The 16,737-nt window shown below is 39.7% G+C and overlaps 1 non-coding gene across 1 annotated transcript; it reads right to left on the reverse strand.

Annotated features, from left to right (window-relative positions):
- Positions 1-5,537: 5,537 nt before the first annotated feature.
- Positions 5,538-5,611, reverse strand: TRNAQ-UUG (transfer RNA glutamine (anticodon UUG)). Its single transcript has one exon. It is a non-coding gene; the product is annotated as a tRNA-Gln (tRNA).
- Between the last annotated feature and the right edge of the window lie 11,126 nt (positions 5,612-16,737).

Consider the following 16,737-nt stretch of genomic DNA (forward strand, 5'->3'; position numbering starts at 1 on the left):
TTGACCACCTAGTCTCATTTGTCCTCGTCCATATTACCCATATCTATAAAAAAAACCACAAAATTCAGCCTCTTCTCTTGAAAGAGAGCATCATGGTGATTTATTACTCATGTTCACTTACCTTGGCTCTCAAGGAAGGTCAAGAGTGGAGAAAAAACGTACCGTCAAAGCTAGTAGACCGTCAACAAAGCGTCAAAATTGACTCTACTCAAGACACTTGGAGCATCAACATTGTAAGAAATCCATGTTTTCTTACCTATTAAGAGTTTTTTCTTTCTTATTTGTATCCTACATGGATATTCCCATTGCAACTATCCAATTCCATTTGTAAATCAATAAAAATACTAACTCTACTAATTTACTAACACTAACCTACTATGAAAAGTCCTATCACCTCCACTTCTCTCCTCTCTCTCTTCTTCATCTATCCACACCAACTTCTTGATAAATCCAAGAAGAAAAATTTAGACAAGTTCTGAAAATCTAACCCAACCATGGTTAGAGGAGTAACCCTAGTCCTCAAAATTGCTATAAAAGGAGGGTGTAGCTAGCACAAAAACGGGGAGCAATAAGCAAGAGCACTATGCTATAGCTTGAGAATCCAAGCTCAACCTCTCTAGAAGGAGCTCTTGAGTGGAAGCTCATTGTCTTATGCATATGCATGTGTTGTATTAGGGGTGATTAGCAAGGGAACTCTATGCCATTGTTAGAGAGAGTGATCATTCAATTGAGAGTAGGAAATCTATCATTTCTCCTACTAGTGTAAGCCCAACATTTGCTGAATCAAGGAGGGTGGATTTGGAGTAAGCTTGGATACTTTGTCTCTCTTTCAACGTGAAGTAATGGACAACGATGATGTGTAAGTGTCTTGGTGTTTTTTTTAAAAGTTCTTGATAGCTTGTCTCTGGGTGTTGTCATCAATTTATCCATAAATCCCACATACTGTAAGAGGGCGACAGGGTGGAGTGGACTCCCCTGGCTTTAAGACAGTGATTGGGGTGGATTTTCTTGTGATTTGTTGTGGTGTAATTTACTCAAGCTATGTTGAACAAATACTAATCTCACTTTTATTGGTCATGACAGATTTGTAAGAAGGTATTAGTGCAACAATCACCCCCTCCCCCTTCCCTCTTTTTTCTTACATATATAATTGTGTTTGCTTGATCACTGTAGAACATTTCAAAGCAGCCCGAGCACTATCTCTCTCTCTCTTTCTCTCTCTCTCTCTCTCTCTCTCTCTCTCTCTCTCTCTCTCTCTCTTTACGCGTCCTAGTTCGCATCCAAAACTAGGTGGTGCCCCAAATTTGTGTAGGGTTAGGTTGCGGGTTTGTGTGTGTGTTTGCTGTTTTTTCCAACCCCAACCCAATTGAGCAGCACGGGAGCCTAGAAAAGTTCTTAGAGGCCACTCTTCTTGTTGCCCGCCCCGGACCGCCTCACATTGGTGCCCCCACTGAGGAACCAACCTGTGTATGTTTTTGTGTAGGATCAATCTTTAGAACAGTCAAGTAGTTTGCATGAATCACGAGAATTTGTATGATCCTTTCATTCCGATTGCAAGGCAAAAGGTACACATAATTATTAGTACTAAGTTGCAATTTCAATGTGTAATTCGTAGAATTTTAAACGCATCAGTAAATCCCTTTATTTTGCCTCTCATTAGGTACGACATTAGTTTGGACGTCTATATTTTTGTTTTGTTTTAAGCAGTAGGTCATGCATAGACCATAGATAATGGCCCAGGAATAGAGGTTTTCCCCTTCCATTTCACTCCACACATTAGAATAAACATTGCAATTAGTAGGAAGATCCACTTTCAACAACGTATGGTGTTCATGTTTGGTGCCCAAAGAGTAGGAGAAATTCTGGCATCACCAAACCCTGTCATCCTGCCTCTTATTGATTATCATAGGTCATTTGATGTGAATATTTTTATTTTGTTATAGAATAGATTGAAATTTAGAAAATATTATTATGTAAATCTTTTATAAAAAAAAAAAACAAACAAAAACGTGTTGTCACCTTAAAACTGATTCAATGGAGGCCCAACGCCAAATGTCTGGATATCCTCTTTTCTTTGAAGAGCATGGAGAGGATGCATAATTATTTTTAGCAAATTTCAAGATGTCTTGTCGTATCAAGAGGATAGTAACTGATCAAGAACGCGTAGAGATGTTTGAAGTGGTCCTTAGGAAAGATGCTAGCACTTGGTTTAACTCGTTGCCTGAGGAAATTAAAGGGAATTACACGGAAGTTGTGAATCATTTCAAGAGATACTTCTTTGATCCCCGAAACACTCAAAAACTATGCAAGACATTGTTTCTCTTAAGAAAAAAGACCTAGATGACTACTACTTGTACAAGCAAGAGTTTCTACGTCTTTGGGCTGTATGGGTGAGAAATGTTGCTAACCCTGGTGATGGTGCAGAGTTCCTAAAGAAGGAGAGGTTCATAGTTGGACTCTTTCGTGACCTTAAGATAAAAGTTGAGGCGGGTGCACCTGCTACCTTTGATGCAGCTGAAACTAGGGCTGCTGCGAAATATAGAAAACTCAAGTGCCTAATGGGAGAGGTTCCAATAGAAGGTCTTAGACCCAAAGGTAAGTCACAAGCATCAACATCTAGGGAGCTTCCTGAGGTAACGGCGGAAGTGATTGAGAAGTTAAATGAATCTTTAAACAGCTTGTCAATTCACCTTGCACAAGTTGTAGGTCCAAAGGGATAAGCAAAGAATTCTGAAGAGCGAGATCCACGACCTAGGAGAGTCTTGCAATGCTGGAATTGCGGTGAGTCTGGACAGGGGATGTATAATTGTCCTTGGCCCCGTGGGGAGCAAGGGAGACCTAACTTGAATTACCCAATGATGAATGCAGGTGAAGGAACTAGTCAGCAACCACGGCTTCTACAAAGGCCAAATGGAGCAAGACCACCTCCACAAGGAGTGGAAGGAGTTCCACCTTTGCCAGACCCAAATGTGCATGTGGTAGAGGTGAAAAACTCAAAAGAGGTTGACATGGAAGCAAATGGCATTAAGTGTGGCCATGGAAAAGGGAAGGAGAAAGAAGGAGTCACGTCACAAAGTGATCATGGACGAGAAAAGAAGGCAAAGGAGACCAAGGAAACTAAGAGGACTCGACGTCGTATCAATATCCAAGACTTCCCTCTTGGACATGGTATGGCCCCATACAACTTGTTGGAAGACATGAGAGGTAAGGGTCCTGATATCTCATGGCCTCAGTTTCTTGCATTATGCCCACATGTTAAAAGGGATTTAACAAAGGCAGTTAGCACTAGGAGAAAGGTAAAAGAGAGTGTGCCTGTTGTAAAAATTGCACATGCTGAAATGAATGAGGATATTACACTTGTGCTAGAGTGTTACATCAAAGGAAGATTTGTTAGGAAAGGTCTAGTGGATGGGGGTGCACAAATTTGCATCATGACAGAGGGACTCATGCAAAAACTAGGCATGAACATCCATGAGACACGTGAAATTAAAGTCAAAATGGAAAACAATAGCAAGGCTAGGTGCGTAGGCATTTGTAAAAATGTCTTTGGGGAGGCCTTTGGCATTAAGAAGGCAGTGGCTTTCTATGTCATGTGTACGAAAGGAAATGGTTACCCATTTATCCTAGGAAGACCCTGGCTAATGAAAATGCGAGCTTTGCAGGATTGGGAGAGCGGAAAGCTAATTTGCAGGAATGACAATCATAAGAAGGTTGTCTTTGACATGAAGGAGCAACGCCAAGAGGAGCTCCATGAAGAATCATCTCAAAGTGAGACGAAGGAAGGCTGGACCGATAGCACTTCAGAAGGAGAAAGTAGCGGCAACATTACTGAAGAGGAGTCTTCCATCGAAGTCATGGGGGTAAGGTTTAAGCCAAACAACCAAGAGACCTCTTGCCCAGGTTTGGAAGAGGTAGGTTCCCAAGAAAACCAAAAAGTGGAAGATGAAAGAATTCTAGAAGGTATGTTATCTATAACACTTACAAAGGATGAAAGAGAGGAGCTCAAAGGTGTGTTAAGGAAATTTCCTAGTCTTTTTGCTAAAGACTACACCGATGTGCATGGAGTAGATGCTGCTCAACACAAAATTGAGTTGAAGCCAGAGGCCACACCTAAGGCTCAGAAGCTACGAAGGCTAGGAGTTATCAAGGAGCAGTCTTTACTCAAGGAGGTAAGAAAGCTTCTAGCAGCAGGTTTCATTTATCCAGTGGAGAATTCAGAGTGGGTCTCTCCCGTTGTTGTCACTCCTAAGAAAAATGGCAAGTGGAGGGTGTGTGTGGATTACCGTCCACTCAATGAGGCAACAAAAAGAGATCACTTTCCCCTCCCATTTCAAGATGAGATACTAAATGAGGTAGCTGGTCATGAGAAGTACACTGTGTGTGATGGCTACTCAGGTTACTTTCAAATAGGTATCGCATTGGAAGATTAGTTGAAAACAGCCTTCATCACTCCTTGGGGTTGTTATGCTTTTAGAGTCATGCCATTTGGACTGACAAATGCTCCTGCAACTTTCCAACGCTTCATGAACATGGTGTTTCAAGCATTCTTTGTAAAGTCCATTAGGATTTTTATTGATGATTTTTTCATTTATAGCTCAAAATCATTACATCTACAAAGGGTAGAAGAAGGTTTAGAGAAGCTCTATGACATGGGAGGTCAACTCAACCCCGACAAGTGTCACATAGGTGAGGATGAAGTGATCTTGCTTGGTCACAAGGTTTCCTATAAAGGCATTGAGGTGGATCCTTCAAAGGTTAAGGCTCTTATTGAGCTCCCATCACCCAAGAATCTCCATACTGTAAGAGGGCGACAGGGTGGAGAGGACTCCCCTGGCTGTAAGACAGTGATTGGGGTGGCTTTTCTTGTGATGTGTTGTGGTGTAATTTACTCAAGCTATGTTGAACAAATACTAATCTCACTTTTATTGGTCATGACAGATTTGTAAGAAGGTATTAGTGCAACAATCACCCCCTCCCCCTTCCCTCTTTTTCTTACATATATAATTGTGTTTGCTTGATCACTGTTGAACCCTCCACTATTCTCTCTCTCTCTCTCTCTCTCTCTCTCTCTCTCTCTCTCTCTCTCTCTCTCTCTCTTTACACGTCCTAGTTCGCATCCAAAACTAGGTGGTGTCCCAAATTTGTGTAGGGTTAGGTTGCGGGTTTTTGTGTGTGTTTGCTTTTTTTTTCCAACCCGAACCCAATTGAGCGGCACGGGAGCCCAGAAAAGTTCTTAGAGGCCACTCTTCTTGTTGCCCACCCCAGACCGCCTCACCGTTTAGCCGAAAAGTGACCTGCGTTTGTTTGTAGCTAAGCTAAAAAGAGTAGAATCGTTTAATGGCCCAAAGTTATATAGTTAATAGGTATCTGCATAGTAAAGGAAACATCTTGTTGAAAATGCCAGTTACAACAAGATGTTTCCTTAACGTTAAACCGTGGCGTGGGTGTTTTTGGGCGACACGCAATGGCAACAGGTAAGTAACAAATAGGATTGAATAACTGCATTTGCCCTTTAGAAGCGTGTTCTTTGTGGCATTGGCACCGAAGAGGATTTGAACCTTTAACCACCTGATTCAAAGCCAAGTACTCTATCCAATTGAGCTATCGGTGCAGGGGGATGGACTTCATTAATCCCCCATCCCTGTTATTTGTTATTTGTTTTTTTTGTTTACTTTACTTTGTTTACTGCACCGCCATCTATAATGAACGAAACTTTTGTTGGCCTCTACCGGTTTATGAGGATCATCCCTTCTCTTACGAACATTTCCCTTCTTTTAATAAGCATCCGGTATCTCAGCAGATAAACATTAATCTAGACTCTAGCTATTTCTGCTTATAGTACGTTATTTGATAGCTACTTCCATAATCCAACGAAAAGCTAAGGTTTCTTAACGTTTTTTTGGCAATAATCTTGGGTACATTACGAGTAATCCCTGCAATTATCACTCTCTTGACTTCTCAAGTAAGCTTGACATTCTCTGTGGCTAGCACCAAAAGTAGAATAACATGAACATCGGGTTTAGTTCAGAAAAGACAAGAAAGGGTTTGGGAAACAATAACACGAGATTTTTTTTTCTTACCATCAATCATACAAAAGTGGACTAATTTATTGATTAATCTTTTTTCTCTATCATCTACCCTCCAAAGGTAGCTTAATTTATCTGAGTAATTATATGTGATTTTTTTACAACCTCCGTAGATGAGATAAGCTCTGCTAGATGGGCGCATGAATATTTACAATGGGATCGAAGCGGATGTCTTTCGGTTCCGAAAGTTCTTACCGGTCATTTTGAAAGTCTTCCCAAGAAATTAAATCGATCTGAAGGCAATAAGCGAAAAAAGCAACCATTCTTTGATTTGGCCTTTTTATTCGTATCGAATTCTTAGGTTTTTTTGTACCATGTTTTAATCTGCCTCATTTTCAATCCAGGATTCCCTACGAATCTTTAACTCCTCGAATACAATAATAATTGACACCTAACAAATCTTTTACCCTACCTCCTCTAGCCATAACCGCGGGGTGCTCCTATGAATTATAACCCTCGGCAAGGATGTAAGCAATAATATTCCTTCAATTGCTTAAACGTGCCTTGGCATCTTGCATAAAGATAAATTGGGTTTTTTTAGTGTTCTTGTCGAAACACGCGGGCATACCCCAAACTTTTAGAGACGTTAATTCAAAGCTCAAGTATGTATTTTGTGATGTTTTACTCTTCTACAATGACAAAGCAATTAATTTATGGTAGGCGTATTTCGCAATCTGTGCTTTTCTTTATGCATGCAGCCCAGATCTTTCAATCGCTTAAGTGTATGATCGATTCTTTGTGCCTTTAAAGCACGCACAACGCAGGGGATAAAATTAAAAATTCCAACGCCACTAATATGAGTTTTTCTTTATTTTAAAAGGGACTTACTTTAAGCGCCATATCCAAAATGTACGAAATTTTAGAGATATGAAAAGGGCAGGTGGAAGGGTCATGAAAAAAGGTTAAGTTATGTGTCGGGGTTTAATCATACGTCATTAGAGAAGGTTATGTGGGTGTCTAAAAAGAATATATGAGATTAAAAACTGTGAAAGATTGCGGCTAAATATGAATTGAAATGAATGCCCTATAAAGCCATTTGTCAGGATAGAAAACTTTCCGATAAGGTAGCGTGACCTGCTCATAGGTTAAGACGTTGAGTCGTATCTGTGCACTCATTTTGCATTCATTTGCACTCGGATGGAGGAGTTAGCAAACTGAGTTTCCATGAAGGTGAAAGTCCTTCTTCCTCGAGAACAGGGTAACAGCGTGCCTATGTGCTAGGGGAATGGCATCCGAAAGCATGAAGCTGGGCATGACAGGGATTTAGAACTCTTTATGGGGAACTTGAAATCTCAAGCAAGGGAGCGCATAATAATATTGAGGCGGTCCAGGGCGGGCAACAAGAAGAGCGGCCTCTAAACACCCTTCGAGGCTTCCGTGTTGCTCAATTGGGGCTGGGGCAAGCACAATCAGAGACAATAACAACCCACAGCCCGAAACCAAACAAGAAAAGGGGCACCACCTAGTTGTAGTTGCGAGCTAGGACGCACGTGAAATCTCCTTGTACTCAACGACACAGAGAGAGGGGAATGCAAGATAGCCACACACACCAAACACAAACATTCACCACACCAGAAAGAGGTAAAGAGCACAAATTAACTTGAGCAACTCAGTCTTAGCCTTAAAGACTAGATGCACACAAAGCTTGATGAGAAATAGAGGGACAACACAAAACTTGACCTTGTTGCCAATACACAAATTGTCTTAGGGTCACGGGATCCCTCTCACCGAGCACCCTCTTACAATTGACCTTTTAGGCAAACAATTCAACAAGCCCTCAAACCACCAAGCATGAAATGGCACAACAAACTTCAAGGACAATATACCTTCAACCACCTGATTAGCCAACTTATCAAGTCAATTTGGAGAGAAGAGTCGTAGTTGCAGCATACAATTGCACCCAAAACTATAAATCTTATTTATGCACAAGAGTAGGCTACAAGTGTGGTGAAGAGTATGGCATACACTCCACTCCTCTAGATGGCATAACTAACTTCAAGATTCTCCATGCACCTATGTGTAATGATGGAATAGAGTACTCACGATGCACACACTCTACACAACTAGGATTGAAGAGTGGTGTGTTATGTGTTGAGAATGGTGTGGTGTAGTGTGATCATGTGATGATTTACAAGGGAGAGAAGGGATCTATTTATAGGTTTTAGAAGCCTCGATTAGGATTAGGCCTAATCAAGTTTATTTGAAGGAATAAAAGATTATGCATATTTTTATTTCTTTTAAAGACGGTGGGTCTCTCTTGTCCTTTGACTCACATGGATGTGGGCTCAAGGGAAGATAATTGAAAGGAGAGAGGATTGAGTGAATAATTTGGGAGTACCTACTCTAGTAGAGGGTGAATTTTACAATAAGGTTAGTGGTTAGTAGTTAGTAATTATCACTACAAAATATTTACAAAATCATTCACTAAATGGTGAGATATATGATGAGAAGGGATAAGCTTGGAAAGAAAGGTTGAAGCTTGGAGAAGTGGACATTCACCTCTTTACAGCACCGGTAGAAGAAGCGGTCAGCATGGCGAAGTAACGCGTGTCGATGAAGCTATGTCATCTTCAAACCTTGGGAAATTCATGATAAAAGCCTTCATTTGCAGAGGTTATCCTTGGATTTTTGATGATTTTTTTGAAGTTCTTTACAAAGCTGAAGAGAGTATGGTAATATGGACATATATGTAGAGAGAAAGGGAGACACATAGGGTGTAGAAATGGAGGATGAAGGCTATGGAGGTGTGAGAGATGTGGCAATGGTGAAGAGGGTGAATTAGGACATGGGAGTTGTAGGTTTGGGAGTGGGAAGGAGAGGGAGGAGTGTGTGTGAAAGAGGAAAATGATAAAGTGGAAGAGGGAGTGTGGTTGCATAGCATTGGCAAACTGGGGTCCACCAATAAAATCATAGCTCACAGCTCATAACTCAAAAAAATATGAAAAAAATTGAGGTGAAAGTTCAGCTCATGAGCTACAACTTTTGTTTGTATCACCTTTCCAAATTTGGGGAGCATGTGATCTTTAAAAACTCAGCAAAACCGACTGTTTTTTCCACTGCACAAGGTCCTTCTGAGGTCCATCTTTGGATGATTCTTTTGAATACCTCCAAGAGTGAGCTCCCCATGGTGCATGCATGCATGACACATACCCTTGACCTTATTTGGTAGGTCTATAATTGAAGATATTGTTGAGATCATGATATAAGTGAATAGTACAACTAAGAAAATCAAATATTTAGGGGTCTAAAAAAATATGTACATGTCAAATATAAATAATATAGGTGGAAAAAATATAAAGGGGTCAAAATAAATCTCTCTCATTATAAGTCTACCATAAAAAGATGAATATTTTTGGTGTTCTAATTTATGAGAGTAAAAGAGAATAGATGTAGGAAGGAAAAATCACAATAGTGAAAAAATATACACATAAATAAAACTAGTTTTTTTTTATTTTTGTTGGGATGGAGTTACACCAAAAATAAGAGAATCTTGCATGAAATTATTTTTATATGGAATAAAGAGTATGCAAAATGGTAAGAAAAAATATGTTAATGGTGAGTCAATGTACATAGCATAAATAACACACCATAGGTAGAAATATTTAAATAAATACCAAAATAATTATAAAAAATCCTTTTATTTAGGCCCTATATACAATGAAATATTTACACACAAATGGGCCATAATATACTTATATGTTTTATATATTTTTTATTTTTTTGGCTCAACTAGCCCAGAGACTAGCTAATTAAAGGTTTTTAAGAAGATATGGGAAAAGTCCCCTAACTCACACACACCTATATACAGTGAAATGGTAGGGATAGCCACAGTGTTTGGATGATTTTGGTAGGGTGGGTTAACTCACTATGGCAATTATGGAAAGCCGAAAAACGGCTATCAATATCCATCTCTTCGTTGTCTTCGTTGGGAGACGGGGTGGGATTTAAAGGTGTCTAGATAAGTGCCAAGTGGTGGTGTTGCATTCCTGATGGCTAAGCCTAAGTTAAACTGAACAGCAGGCAACCACAATCCTAGCGTTTGAAGCGTCGAAACGGGAAGGCAGGAGAGACCCCTGCGCCCGAAGCATGGAATAGAGGCCAAGGGAAAGGTATTGTCTGTCCTTTCTCGTTCCTCGAGCGCGCCTCTGGTGTAGAGCGTAAGTCTTACAGATCGGTTCAAGGAAGTATGGAATCCCGGAACTTGAGAACCCTGCACACCTCTGAAGTCGCACTCAAAAGAGCCGACCGTACAGTGAACAGGAATAGGATGGGACAATAAGCAAAGGCCCGGTAGTAATTATCGGGACATGCTAAAATGTCCCCGCATTGCATTCAATTTTCAAAAAAAGAAAGCATCCAATAAACTATACTTCAACATTCTTTGATAGAAAGCGCACGCAAATTAGGATTAGCAAGGCATAAAAGACCTTGCCTTTAAACCACAGGTAGCACTTGCTTTGTTATGGATAGACAATCTGATCCAATTTGCTGAATAGACATACCTCTGAAAATGAAAGCAAAAGCAAAAGTAAGAGTGGGAGTGAAAGTATGGCTTGATTCCGTGACCTCTCAAGGTGGGTTTCTAGTAGTAGGGATCGGATTAAGCGAGCATAGGCCCTTATGGCTTAAAGGTGAACCGGAAGCGAGGTTCAAACCCAATAGCTACTTTTGCTTGAGTTGATTTCTCTATGACGCTACTAAAGCTATCTACATATCTATCAACGCAACAGAAAAGCCTGCTAGATAAAGGAAATTGTCGTTTAAAGGGAAAATGAAGAAGATACGAAGGTTTAATTTTCAGATACGCTAATGGTCCTATGGCCCCCTATTTAAGTTTTCTTTGGGATTTATCTACTAAGCAATGGCTCTAGCTAGTCGATAAGGCTAAAGCGACAAGAAAGTAGAACCCGCGGCCGGCGTAGGTGTTTTTTTTGTGTGTGTTTTTCTTGCCTGTGGACATTATAAGTAAAAAGAGATTGCATCATTTTACGTTGTTTGGGAGGCATGAGCTGCTAAAAGAACCTATGGCAGTTGCTATATGGGCATTGTTACATCGGAAGAGGGCAAGGGAGCTTGCATTCCAGAACCCCTACCCGATGGGATGCGGGGAGCCGTATGACAGGAAACTATCACGGGTGGTTCTGAATCGGCGGTCAGGGAGGGAACTCTCAACCCGATTCATCGACCATAACTGAAATAAGGCTTTAGAAAAGTCGTCGTCGTCGCTAAGAAATAGTTTATTTACATGAGTAAAAAACTGATGTATTTCCATTGGTCGCTTGCGTTTCGTATATTAGTTATTTCGTATGTCTTGTATAGTTCTCCGAGAATCAGCATTAGAAGGTTCTTCAATAGGCATAAACAAGTCGTGTTGGTAGCTAGTTGGATTTACAAGTCCCGAGGAGTTGGGTTAGTCTTCCTTAATTACTAATTACTGTTTTGCTACTATGTGGTTTACATAAAACGGCATTGCAGGCAAAAAAAGCTTGAGATCATTTCAACAGGTGGCCTTGGCCTTTACTAAGGTCACCTCTAACGTTTTACTGGCTAGGTAACATAATGGAAATGTATTGTACTACAAATCCTAGAATGACAGTTCGACTCCGTCCCTAGCCTATTAATTATCTTTCAAAGGCCCCTCTTGCTTGCTTGCTTGATTCAAGGGTAGTTGGAGAATGCGGTACGATGAAAGTCGTAGGACGTGTTTAGAGAGGAGTCATTGTCTATTGCCTGTATGGTAAAATCTTTTAGATAGGACTAAGAAACGGCAGCTTACCTTATAGCAGATGCCAGCGGTTCAAGTTTACTTATCTCCAACCTGTGATCTAAGTCAATAGAATCACACAACACTTACTAGGATGGAAGAATCTTGATCCGCTGGCCGGTGAGCGGGGCACTTTAACCCACGACCAATTCCCTATGAAATGAACGTTGATAAAATCCCTGCATCGCATGTAATAACACGTTGACCATGTTTCCAGCCAGCACAAACAACACCCTATTTAGTCAGGGTATGCCTCATGTCTGCATGCTCGTTTGGGCATGAAGTTCATTCTAACGCCGTAGACATCGAGAGTTTAGTTGGTTGAGCCCCGAAGTGCATTCCCAAAAGGCAATCCCGACGCGTTGGGTGATCTCAATGATAGCATGTAAACTATAGGTCGGCTTTCTTTTCAAAGTTCTTTACTATTTTCTATACTTTATGAAAATAAAGTCTTCAGGGTTTATGTTAGGCCCGTAGGATTCCGTTTTGTCTTTAGATTCAAAATCGTTGTATTTGCTAGAAACTCTTTTCGACATAAAGAAAGGGCCAGAATAATTGCCTTTAACCCAATCCAAGGCCAAAAAGCTATAACGCTATTTATTACGTAGTTTTGTCTTCCTTTTTTATCTTCACTTCTTCGGGTATTCAACAAGCCAGCCTTTAGCAGGGGCTGAAGATAAAGTAGCCTTAGGTAGTTAAAGTGGAGGTAACGTAAATGAATTAATAGATAAAGACTAAGTTCTTTAACGTCATCTGAGATGGCTGACTCAAATGAAGTAGTAGGCGAATTTGTTTCCTTTTCTTAAGGAGTTACACGTAAGTTTAAGGAAAAAAACAAACCTATGAATAAAAAATAACCAAAAAATCCATTAGCAAAAGCTTAAGCAAGAGTATCAAATCAAAGTCAGCCGTGTAATTTAAAAGCATATCAAAGGGCATGCATGTGTAAGAGTATTGAAAAAAGACCTGCTTACCGGATATCCCACCCGCCATTAACAGTGCTTAGTGCTCTAGTGGGCAATTAAGTGACATGCAAGAGAAAAAATAGGGAGAGTGGCTAAGTGGTTAAAAGCGACAGACTGTAAATCTGTTGAAGGTTTTCTACGTAGGCTCGATTCTTGCCTCTCCCATCCCAATAAGTGGCAGTTCAAAAAAGATGTTAGCCTTTATAGATAGCGAAACGTATATTTAAGGCTTTGCCTAGGCTAAAAAAAACCAACATAACTATACAATGGCCTTAACTGCGTGCACAAAATCTCTCTTTTACCCACACCGTCAACAATGACTAGAAAGTCTTGCTTCCCCTTACACCACCCACCTTTTTTGTTGGATTGACTTTTCCCTACCTAACGACTTTAAAACAACTAGTACACCATTAGACTTACTAAATACCGACGTAGTCAAGTTGATAACGAACATTCTTGAGATGAGGGACTCGGCTCAAACGATTACATAGACGAGATTACCTTCTTGCCTACCTTAGTAGTTCCTTTTAGAGTGGGCCAAGGCCCATCCAGCTCTATTTACGTTGATTAGGAAACAACAAAACGCTAATCAGAAAGTAATCATTATTTTATTTTTTATAGAAACATAACCAAGCCAATGCAAAAGCCTATGCTTGTTTCCGTGCCCAGTGCTAAGTACACACAACCGTAATTGTGTATATGGTTATAATTGCTGGGGCCAAGTCTGTGTAGAGCTGGTGCGTGATTCAGTCGAGCAGATCCGCCAAGGGCAATGCGATTTTGTCTCAAAAGATGCTATACAGCCAGCTCGGTGGACAAGCAATTACTCTTGAGATCTTCTGTTAACTGGGCTAAAAACTAAGCTAATGCTAGCATAGACAGAGGATTTTATTTATATAAGCTACAAAATCAAAAAGAAAAAAAAGAAGTAAAGAAAAAAGATAAGAATAACATTAGTAAACCGGCCTCACCGGCGTCAAAAGAAGAAGGATGCGGTGACGCTTTGAAAGGAGCTCTTTTGTTAATATAAGAGAGAATATTTATTGTGTTTTTTAGTTTGTTTTCTACGATACAACTTGTGTCTATGGAGCATATAAGGGTTTTTTTGTTCTCTAGTTAAAAAGGAAAGACAAACAAAAGCCATGATTATTAAGAAAAGAACTAAAAAAAGAAGTTTTATTTTAATTAAATAAAACTGATTAATTAGTAAAATGAAACATTTTGTTTCGAAAAAAATTATAAAAGAGCTGAAGATTTGCATTTATTGGATATTGATTCGCTTCAGTCTGATACGGTTCACGCTTTATCTGTTTTTAAAAGAGTTCATTTTTTTATTAGCTAAACTTTTGCTCTATCTAGACTTGTTTTTTATTTGTATATAACTGACAGAGGCCTTAAGCACACATTTGACCATTTTTTTAATATCACGTCTCTATTTTACCTTTCCTTGTAAACTCGGTGCTTTTTGATCCTTAGTTGTTCTGAAAATTGGAAAAAAAGAGATAAAACAAAGTTTTTATTTAAGTAGTTTTTGCCTCCTTTTGCTTTATCTGCTACTTTTGTTTGGATAGTTTTTAATATCTGCCATTTCCCTTACGGCCTAAGTATCACATCCACTAATTCGCTCATAATTAAGTCATAATCTAAGATTTCCGATTATATATTGTTGACTATCCGTGCTTTGTTTTATCTTGTTAGTATGCTCTTTTTACTAGTAATGGTTATTTGTTTACTAGAATTGTCATATTTTAAGGGGTTCGTTTGCTTTTCATGGTAGCTCTATTTACACCTCTAGATATCTGGTATTAAATTGTTGGTTGTTTATTTTTTTATGTTGTAATTGAATTAACCCTTTTTGTAACTTTGATTATGCAAACTTATAAAAAAAGAATTGCCAGTTATCTCCGTTCAGAGTTCAGTAGCTACTTGATCCTACTCGCACGGCCTGCTTGACCCTTTCAGATTCCCTGAGTCTGCACTAGCAATACTCGTAGCTGTGACTGATATAGGGTTAGTGTTTATGATATTGATTTTATTCATACACTACAAGCTATGCTTAACATTAACGACGCTCATACTGTGAGGCTTAAACATGAAAATGCACGACGTTGCTATATGCATCGCTATAGGCGTCGCTATGAGCATCGTTATGTTACAAGTAACATAGCGACGCCTATAGCGATGCATATAACGATGCCGATAGGGCTAAAAAAATAATCGAGAGAGTCTGAAAACTTAGATCTCAGATCTGAGTTTTCAACGCGTGCTCAAGCAAGCAAGGTAACACTCTCCCTCTATCTCTCTCTTTCTTCTCCACACACACACACACACACACACACACACACACACGAGGAGAGGAAGGAGAGCCAGGTATGCTCATTCCCTCTCCTCACTCTCATGTTCCCTTCCCCTCTTTCTCTCTCTCCTTCTCTCTCTCTCTCTTCTCTCTCTCTTCTCTCTCTCTCACACACACACACACAACACACACACACACACACACGAGGAGAGGAAGGAGAGCCAGGTATGCTCATTCCCTCTCCTCACTCTCATGTTCCCTCCCCTCTTTTCTCTCTCTCTTCTCTCTCTCTCTCTTCTCTCACTCTCACACACACACACACAAAAAACACACACACACACACGAGGAGAGGAAGGAGAGCCAGGTATGCTCCTTCCCTCTCCTCACTCTCATGGTCCCTCCCCTCTTTCTCTCTCCCTCTCTTTCACACACACACACACACACACACACACACACACATTGTGTTTTGTGAGAGAGAGAGGAGAATAGAAAGAGAGAGAGAGAGTGAGCACAAGCATAAACAAAAAAACACACACAAGAAAAAAACTGACATACACAAAGAAAGCCACACACACATTGAGAGTTGAAGAAGAAGAGAGAGAGAGCATGCATAACCAAAAATGCGCACACATACATGAATAATCAAAAAATGCACACACAGATGAGAGAGAGAGAAGAGAGAGAGAGAGAGAGAGCCAAAAAAATGCACACATACATGAATAATCAAAAAATGCACACACATTGAGAGAGGAAAAGAGAGAGAGAGAGAGAGAGAGAGAGAGAGAGAGAGAGAGAGAGAGAGATAAAACAAAGAGAGAGAGAGAGAGAGAGAGAGAGAGAGAGAGAAAAGAAGAAGAAGAAAGAAGAAGAAGAAGAGAGTCTTAACATTGTAGGAAAGTATCCCAAGAGACCTTAAAGATCTAGTCGACAGGAGTTGAACTCAAGACATGTTATTTATAAGAGAAATGGTATAACCAATCTATCACACTTCGGTGATAGAAAAGTTATACCATGTTTCTCCTTTGTTTATTGGCGTGCACACACACCCGAGAAAAAGAGAGTTTAATTTAACGTCGTAGGAAACTAATTAAAGAGACCTAAAAATCTAGCCGACGAGGAGTTGAAACCAAGACTTGTTATTCAAGAGGAAAATGTTATAACCAATCTACCACACTTGGGTGATAGAAAGGTTATACCATTTTTCTCTTTTTATTGGCACACACACACACACACACACAAGAAGAAGAGAGTTTTAACGTCATAGGAAACTATCCCAAAAGACGTTAAAGATTAGGTTAGATGTAGACTTTTGTTAAATTAGATTTAGGTTTATTTAAGTTAAATTAGATTAGATTTATGTTTATTTTTAGTTAGATTTACGTTTGATTAGATTTAGGTTTATTTACGTTAGATTTAGATTTACATTATATTAGATTAGATTTAGGTTTATTAATTTAGGTTTAGGGTTGTTATATTAAATTAGATTTAGGTTATTTAATTAAGGTTATGAGAAATGGCGACAAAATCGTTTAAGATAAGGTTAGAAGAAATGGCGAGAAAATTTTGTGCGCTCACAACCTCGACAGTCCATGCGGACCAACAATTCCATCTGCATGTTCGACTGCA

This window comes from Adiantum capillus-veneris, chromosome 25, assembly GCF_014529385.1.
Source record: "Adiantum capillus-veneris isolate H3 chromosome 25, ASM1452938v2, whole genome shotgun sequence".
NCBI lineage: Eukaryota > Viridiplantae > Streptophyta > Polypodiopsida > Polypodiales > Pteridaceae > Adiantum > Adiantum capillus-veneris.